Source organism: Epinephelus moara, chromosome 13, assembly GCF_006386435.1.
Source record: "Epinephelus moara isolate mb chromosome 13, YSFRI_EMoa_1.0, whole genome shotgun sequence".
Lineage (NCBI taxonomy): Eukaryota > Metazoa > Chordata > Actinopteri > Perciformes > Serranidae > Epinephelus > Epinephelus moara.
The window spans coordinates 27600085-27609091 of NC_065518.1; the positions used below are offsets into that span (position 1 = coordinate 27600085).

At 42.4% G+C, this 9007-nt stretch overlaps 1 long non-coding RNA gene across 1 annotated transcript; it reads right to left on the reverse strand.

Annotated features, from left to right (window-relative positions):
- Positions 1-5755: 5755 nt before the first annotated feature.
- LOC126399549 (uncharacterized) lies at positions 5756-6959 on the reverse strand. Its single transcript, XR_007570908.1, has 3 exons — positions 6884-6959; positions 6734-6798; positions 5756-6312 (listed from the first exon to the last, which is right to left on the reverse strand). It is a non-coding gene; the product is annotated as an uncharacterized LOC126399549 (long non-coding RNA).
- Positions 6960-9007: the final 2048 nt, after the last annotated feature.

The following is a 9007-nucleotide window of genomic DNA, read 5'->3' on the forward strand; positions in this document are numbered from 1 at the left end:
GCACCTGAGCCGGAGAGGACATCCAACCCCTTCTTCACCTTAACTGATAGTGTCTGTGGTAGGACCACCACACACACTCTTGACGTGTGAACCCTGACTCTTTGAACTTTCCCTTGACTTGACATACACACAAAGCGCGCTGACTAACAACGACAAAACATTAAAGGGACATTCAAGGAACAATTAAAGGAACATTCAAGGAACCATTAAAGGAGCGTTACTGTTCCAATGGGACAGTTTTATTTGGTTTTGTACTGAAAAAGAAAAACTGTGAACCACTGAGTGATCAGATGCCATTGCACTGAATTTTGTTTATTCTATTTTATTTTATTTTCCATACTGTTAATATAGTTGACTGCTTCCAACATACCGTGTGGCTCCATTTAGTTATTGTGTCTGTCAATTCCTCTTTAAACCCTCCTCCACGAACCTAGTCTCTGGTCCAAACTCTGAAGTAACTGGCGGGTTACATTTGTAATTCTTGTTGACTTGCCTGATTTTTGGATTTGTTAATTTCTCCATGTTCCCTATGATTACATTCCCATTTCTGGATGGCAGTGTTAATGTTCTATTCCAGTGCAATCATCTACTGTAGGGATGAGCAAGGAGGGAAAACAAACATTGGCACAGACAGGAAGGGAATCTAATGATATCTATTTCTGTCTTTATGGCAGCCTCTGGCTCGACCAGGGCATGTTGTCTCTTTTCATACCCTTGTCTGGTGTCTTGTGTCTTCCCCTTAAGTTATGTTAAACTAGTCTTACACAAAGTGACCTTTCAGGTGATTTCCCATGGTTGTAAAACTCAGTGCAGGCTGTCTTAAGTTAGTCTGTTTCCTGTCTTAATATTCTGACAAAATCAAATATGTTGAATGTTATTGAAAGATTTTAGTCTTGGCTCCTGCAAATACTGAATGTAAAATGTAAAGTTTTTTTTTTCTTGTAGTGTATGGCGTTAGGCAGAGTATTAGTTCATGCAAATGAGTGCACCATTTTTTCTGTTTTTCCACAGGACTGTGCTGTCAGTCCTTTTCCATCTTTGATGCCAGATGCCTATCCTTCTGACACTGAAACTTTGCTGACAGACCACAATAGGGCCCATATTCCCTGTACGGCTAGAGGCATTTCCTGTCTAACTTTGTTTTGCCTTCGATACATTGTGCATCCTCTCTGTGTTGTTCACGAACAGATTGGTTTTTCGTCTTTCTTATGTATTTGCTGCCGTCATGACTCTGGCCTTACAACCACAGCAGAAGCAACGAGCACGACAGGATTCCCAACATGTGTGACATATTTGCTGTCTGCTATTACAGTCTGGAATTTTAATCAGAATTGGAGGGCTTATGCATTTGTCAGACTTCAATGCTACAGATGCACTGTGGCATGCATGATTACTGTCTCCAGGTATTTAACAGTGGCAAGAGGCATTATATTTTTTTGTACGTCTGTCCATCTGTCAATCCCATTCCTGTGAATGCAATATCTCAAGAACCCCTTGAGGAAATTTCTTCAAATTTGGCACAAACGTCCACTTGGACTCAACAATGAACTGATTCAATTTTGGTGGTTGAAGGTTAAAGTCATTGTGGTCAAAGTTGCATTCTTGCGAATGTGGTATCTCAAGAAAACCTTGAGCGAATTTCTTCACTTTTAGCACAAACATCTGTTTGGACTGAAGAAATAACTGATTAGAATTAGGTGATTGAAGGTCAAGGTGACTGTGCCCTAACAAAACAGGTTTTTGGCCATAAGTCAGAAATTTTCAATATTGCAGGAAGGCCTTTTGGGAATTTCCTCAAATTTGGCACACACGTCCAGTGATTAATAATTTGGTGGTCAAAGGTCAAGGTCATTGTGACCTCACCCATCACATTCTTGTGAAATTGGTATCTCAAAAACACCTTGATGGAATTTCCTCACATTTGGCACAAACATCTAATTGGACTGAAGAATAAACTGATTTGATGGTTGAAGGTCAAAGGTCAAGGCTACTGTGACCTAGCAAAACATGTTTTTGGCCATTTCAAGAATTTATACGCTAATTATGACAAAGTTTCACACAAATGACTAATAGGATAAAATGATAAAGTGATGACACATCCAAAAGGTCAAAGTACAACTTCACTGTGACATCAGAGTGTTCTGCAAAATCACTTTTCTGGACATTACTCAACTTCGTAATTCAGGAACAGAAGTGGAGACATTTGGTCAGATACTGAATTGGTGACAGTAATTTTGGGTGTCCACCTTGAAACTGTGCTGATTGTGTAAATCTGTGCTGCAGTGGGGAAGATGAGAGAGACACATCCATGTTTCTTCAGATATGGATGTAAACTGTAGCTGCATCTTGACAGCTTCATGGAGGCATACGACTATAAGGCAGTAATTCAATTTTAGTTTTTAAATGTTGAAAGACTCTGACTCTACAGTGGAATTCTGACAGCCCCAGTACAAAAACACTATCGTACAGATCTACATTCAGTGCTGCATTTACTCACCAGACGTTCTATTATTATTATTTTCAAAAATCATGGTCTGCACTTCTTTCTGTCTACATCATTGTGGGAACCCTGAGTTTAATTTCAGCTAACAAAAAGGACTTTCCACTTTGATGTTTGCCTTCATCAAGAGAAAAAAGAATGAAGTCACTCACTGTGTGGTTGTATTTTTATGTTTGGACATGTATTTTTGTGTGGGTGGGATGCAGAATACTGTGATGTTCCATGTGCACGTGTATTTCTATCTCTCAGCATCAGCAAGATTATAATGAACTGGGTATTTAGCACATGCTTACTCAGCTTGACATTTTCATTTTGGCATCTTTAGATTCAGAAACAATATGTCTTTCTGCACTACACTTGTTCTTTCCTTTTTTATTGCATCGTTGACTTTATCTCACTGTATTGGCTGTTAATTCTGTAGAAAATTCACATGTTCGTGATCAACAGTCTGTCTTCACTGCCATTTCCTGTCTCTCATTCTCTCATTCCTCATTCAGAAATACTTTCTTGTCACCTGTGTTTCTCAAGAGCTCTTTTGCTGTGATGACGGTCACGTCTTTGTGTGACTGTCCTCCATCATTGTGCAGTTGAAAATGTGAGGGGGTGTGCAAGCAGAGGAGTTTTTGTTGAGAAACATAATACGGGCTGCGAGTCTCGAAGGTCTGAAGTTTTACCAGGGAAAGTTTATATTTTATTAACAGAATTACAGCTGCTTGATGTATAACTTAAGTACTCAAACATAAAGGACAGAATTACTCAGGGGTTTTGAGGGGTCTGGTCTGACCAGTAGCTTATGGTGGCTAATGTTAGCAAAGTTGCTATTTTATATATACTTTATGACTCTTCTTTACTTGAGCTACAGTTAAACTACATTTTAGCTCATTCAGATCACCTAATAAAGGCATATTTAAAGCAACTGGGTCATGAGAATCACGTTAAACTAAAGCATATTCAATACGTCATTATCTTGTAATAAGCAGTTGTGGCCACAATGATTAAGTTTGCTTTTGTATGGACATTAAACAAAATTTGAAGTAGCCGAGTTGCCGGAAGAAAATGCTGGCATTGTACGTTTCTGAAAACCATCAATACATGTGCATGCTTCATATGTATCATATCAGCATTTCTAAAGTCAAGTAAATGTATATGAGCTGACTTTGCCATCTGGAGGTGGAGGGGGAGGCGAATGGCACAACACCTAGGCGAGACCCTTGCCAAGCTGCAGACCACTGTTCAAGATCAACAAACAACAAAATCAGTTAAGATTTGGCAAGTCATTGCTGTGTTTTCATCGGCTTTTTAGGCACCAAACGTGTGTTTTCTGGCAACCGGTCACTGTGTTTCCAGCTTCTTTTTAGGCAGGAAAAGCAGTTCAGTCAGGAGAGACTTATTCTGAGAGAAAAGAATGTCTATTTACATGTGCACTTAGGTATGAGAAATATGAAGTTTTTGGCGATTAGACCCCATTGTGATGTCATATATTTCAGGTGAGTGGTAAAGACATTACATACTAGAGTCTAGACGCTGGTGGTGGTGGTGATGAAATGAGATGAGGGAGCTGAGGATCTGGATGTGAAGAGGTGGGGGATTTTGATGAGCTTGTCCTAGGCTCTGGATAAGGTGACTGGAGGTGAATGGGGTGGAGGAGGGCACGACGATTCCGCCTAAAATGAGAGCTGACAGGAGCAGAGAGGAGAACAGATTTTGGCAGTAGCAACGTGAATGGGTGGGGGAGATCGTGGCAAAGTTTGATTGGATAACTGGGAAAAGGAATGGCCATAGTTGCCCACAGAAGTGTAAATGAACATAGCATAAAGAAAGTCTTCCTGGTTGAACTTACGCTGAGCTTCGTTAGTATTTTACAGAGACATCTCTTTTCCAGCCAGGATTGTGACCCCAGGTATTTCACTTTTTCTTCTAAGAGAGCACAGGCATTATTCACAAAACCACTGGAAGCCACTGATTGGGAAAATGTCAATAATAATTGGTGTTTGAAGAAATAAACAATGGTGTTTTTTCAGGTGAGGACAGTCTTAACCAGATCAGTTCAGGTAACTTTAAGCTTAAAAATAATTTGAGCAAAAAAAATGATCCAATAAGACCTAACAGTGCGGAGGAAAAGAGTTCTGTAGAAGTGAGGAGACACTACAAGCAGATAAACAGTAAGCCACAACATTCTGGCCTGCAGGTACAAATGGTCTTGTCTGTCTCACCATCACAGAAAGAACAGCATGTACACTACAGAGGTGGGTATCCAGCTCATAAGCAGTTCTTGCTTCCGCTACCACATATCTATGATCCCCAAAGGGTCAATCTGCACTGCATGAGCCACAGCAGAGGGAACTAAAGGTCCATACAGGGCACGAGTACATTAGACCCACAGGAAAGATCCCACCTGGCTATCCCCCATGCAATCATCATTGGCTCAGCCATGCTTTATGGCTGTTGGCAACACAGGCAACTCATAATACATGATAACACCACATTAGCCTTATTTGCATGCAAGTACGTGATTAGAAAAGCATTATCCCTGATCTGCTTGCAAGCAAGTGTTCAGACCAAGTGTCCGTCAGTGAGAAAGATATCACACTCTAGAACTCACAGTCTGGTGCTGGAGAAGAAATTTTGAGATAATAGGCAATGTGACAGTAAGATGAACCGGCTGCCCTGCATATCCTCCCCATCATTTCTTACCATACTTCCGAGAGCTATTACGGAGTTAGAGTGTGCAATGGAAAGAGTAAGGTAGAAAGAGGTCAGCACGGATGCACACATTTAGTCATCACATGAATTGTAAGTAGCTCATGCTCACATTCGGTCTTCATCTTTAATGAGGTCATGTTGCTTTAGCGATATATACCCCGTTGCCATGGAAGCGGTGGCCATAGCGATGACTCTGTTGAGGACAGTGATGTTTGGCTTTTAAAGGAGCAATAAGCAAAATTCATCATTTCTAGATTGAAGGAATTAAAAAATTGCTATGTGAAGAACTAGAGGTGTAATTTCATCTGGAGTATAGCATGACCTCACACACCCTCTCTATGTGTTGATCTCCAGCCCCTTGTTTACAAGCTGGTCCGGCTGTGCGTTCATGTACGTTCATGTGAATCCCCCTCCCCTCTCTGAGCCCTTGGCCCTCCCTGCCTATAGAAGGCTACAGCCAGTGAGCAATGGCAGTGTATATTTTTGAAGTGAAATGGCAGAGTCAAATATCTGTTTTAATTAGTATTACAGTAATGTAGCAAGTACATGTAGTAATGCTCAATAAGAAGAGTATGAGTTTATTAATTTTATAAGGTGGTAATTGGACTAGATCAGAAAATGCTAAGGTTCGGCTCTGGGAGGTGCGTGTGGCAGTATAAAGACAACACAGACAAGTATTTATGGTTTAGTGGCCAGTGCCTTATTATTAACAGTGGGAAAAAAGTGAATTCAAACAGTAGCCCCAAAATATTTACAATCTGCAGATATGACTTTGTTCAAGCTTGATTTGAAATTATTAGAGAAGTTTGAAGAGGGAAAAGTGCACTTTGTTTTAACCATTCGTTCTGACCACAAATAAACAGTTCAGTTTACAGTTTCACAATAGCAACAGCAAAAGAAATGCAACAGTCCTAGTCCAGGAAAACACCTGGAGTACCTGTACTCCACCCAATCACCTCACTGGTGATAAATCACAGTCCGCAGTAGACTGGCTGCAGCAGCCCCTACCGAACCACAGGAGTGCTGTTGCTGTGGGAGGATGGTGTTCGAGGCTCCTTCTTGGGCTTAGCTCGCCATCGGGTGGTGGCACCAAGCAGGGCACACCTGACCTGTGTTTAATTAAAACAGGACCAACCATGAGTAAAATTATTTAACAATAGATCATTAATACTAGCTAGTTTGGTTGTTTTGTTCTCAGTTCTCAGTGCATACACAATTAAATATCAACAGTAAATCATTACATTCAACCAGTAATAATAAACATACAATATACAACAAGCGTTGGCTTTAAAGTGCTTCGGCTGGCAATGCATAAACCAAAAAAAATACACAGTGTAACCATTCAGTCACCGTAACCTTAAATAGCTTGTAAATGCTTTAAACAAGAAGCAGAGTGGGCTACAAAAGCCGATAACACCGCTACATTAGCATAACAATGCTCCGCCATTAAGTACAGACATATGGGCGCAGCTAACAGTATGCTAATGCTAACGGCGTGTAGCAAAATGAAACTAGACCAAGCAGACTCACCAATTCCACTCCTAGACAGTCACACAGCGAGCACCCAGCATCAGCACGCGGTTGGTATCAAACTTCTAAAAGTGTACAACGCATAGCTGGAGTTAGAAGTGCACACGATATATTATTATGTGAGAAACAGCGTGTAAACGAGTCGCGTACCTGTTGCAGCCGTCCCTGCAGCCCGTCTCCCCTTGCCTGTCTGCCAACCGAGCAGGACACACAATTGAAGAGGACTACAGGAACGCGATTGGCTAACAGGCTCGCAAGGTGCTCAGCGTGCGTGCGCACGTAACTACGTGACTCAAGGGTGCGTTTAAGGACACGGGAGAATGTAGGAAATAAATATTTGTTACATTTATCCACCATAAGCGCATTTTCTATGTGGGTTACAGTAACATTAGGCACATGTCGCTATGTCGATTCAGTTAAATTTAATGTTACAATCGTAGCATGGGTAAATGTCCGGAGCTTGAGTTATTAGCGGCTCTGTCCCAGCAATGGGTCAGGCGTTACGGTTGTGTTAGGTGAGTAGCCCAGCAGCCCAGCTAACATTTGCAATTAGCATTGTAAAATGTAGCCTGGCGGCTGTGTTTAGCTATTCCCCTGCCTACTTCAATAATAATGGTACCTGTAATAATTGCAATATATTTGCTGAAATGGAGGCGAGGCTCAGTGACTAGAAGAGCTGGTAGAAGTGCTCCATAGCTGTTAGCTACTCCAATAGCCGTAGTAGCTCTAGTGCTAACTCCAGGAGCTAACGCTAACGTCCCTACTCTGTGTGAGCCAGAGCCATGAGCCGCGGGCTCACAGAGAAGAGTAGGAACGTTAGCGTGGCAGCTGACTAGTGCTAACGCTAACAGGAAAGCAGGGAAATAGCTAAACACAGCAGAGACTGAGAGTGAGTGAAAGACATCGCTAACTGCTAAACTAAGCCAAACTAAGTTGTCTGTTTAGGTTTTATTTCCTCGCCCCTGTGGCGAGTGAATCTGCCTGTAGTGAAACTGGGGCTAACCGGTGCTTCCTCCTCCAGCGGGAACTGCCCATTGGTTCGACAGCCCATTGGTTCGACATCCCATTGTTCCGACCATATTAAACTCATTGTTCCGAAGTCCGTTCCGAAATCATCATGATGCCCTGTGGTTAGGTCTGGTTAGGTTTAGGCACAAAAACCACTTGGTTAGGGTCAGGAAAAGATCATGGTGTGGGATAAAATGAAAAAGAAAGTGACAAACACATAAGCTGTGAGCCTGCTCCACCTCAAGCCGGTCGCAGCGCACCATAAGCCCGCCGCGAGCCGTTCAGCACCGCGGACAGTCGGACTAATGGGCTGTCGAACCAATGACATGGACCCCCTCTAGCTGCACTTCACTCAGCTGCCAGCACAGCCAGTTAGCCTCCGCTAGCCTCCCAGCTAACGTTAGCCCTGGCTCTCCGTTTGGATCCAACTGGAGCACCGAGCCCTGGTTTGTTATTCAGGTTAATGTGGGAAGAAGCAGCGGGTATATCGGGCAGCTGAGTAAAGCTGAGTGAAGCGGAACCTGCGGAAGAAACAACGGGACCGTCTGGATGTAATAGTCCGTGGAGATGCTGCGGTGCTCAGCTGCACAGATGAGGTGAGTGGGGTGGGGGGTGGAGAGCAGAGGTAGAGGGAGGTGTGGCTCATGACACACTTTGTTTTGGTCTACAGGCAGTGCACAACAGCGAACCTAGCGGTGAAACGATTTCGCTTTTTGCCCCTTTACAGAAAAAGTCATGATGTTCGGTCAAAGACTGCTTCAGAATCAGTTCAGTTCGGTTTAATTCTGGTGATTGTATGACAGTGATGGACTGTACTGGAATAAAACCACAAATTAAGGAAATCTGATTTAAAACTCAATTGTCATATCTCAGCAAACCTGCTTCAGTAGGTATAGTCATTGTGAGCTGATCCTGACCATCAAAGTCTAACCGGAAATTTGTTGGACCAAGGCCACTGTTGATCAAAAATTAGTTTCTGAGGTGGTCTGCTGACAGACAAACAAAGGAGGGAAAAACTTTAATTGTGGATAAGATTCAATATCCTGTTCAGAGGATTCAATGTCCTTTACTAAGGTTACATAATTTCACTTTTAAAGGGTATTATGTAAGAGTTAGTTCTGACCGAGTATTATGACTAGACAAGAGGCATTCCATGAGTGTTGGTACAGAGTACAACAGCACTGGAACTTTTAAATATACATGTACCACTGTGCTTTGGTACATGTACTCTTCAGGGAGGCTAAGGAGAGGTACAGGAGGAAGCTG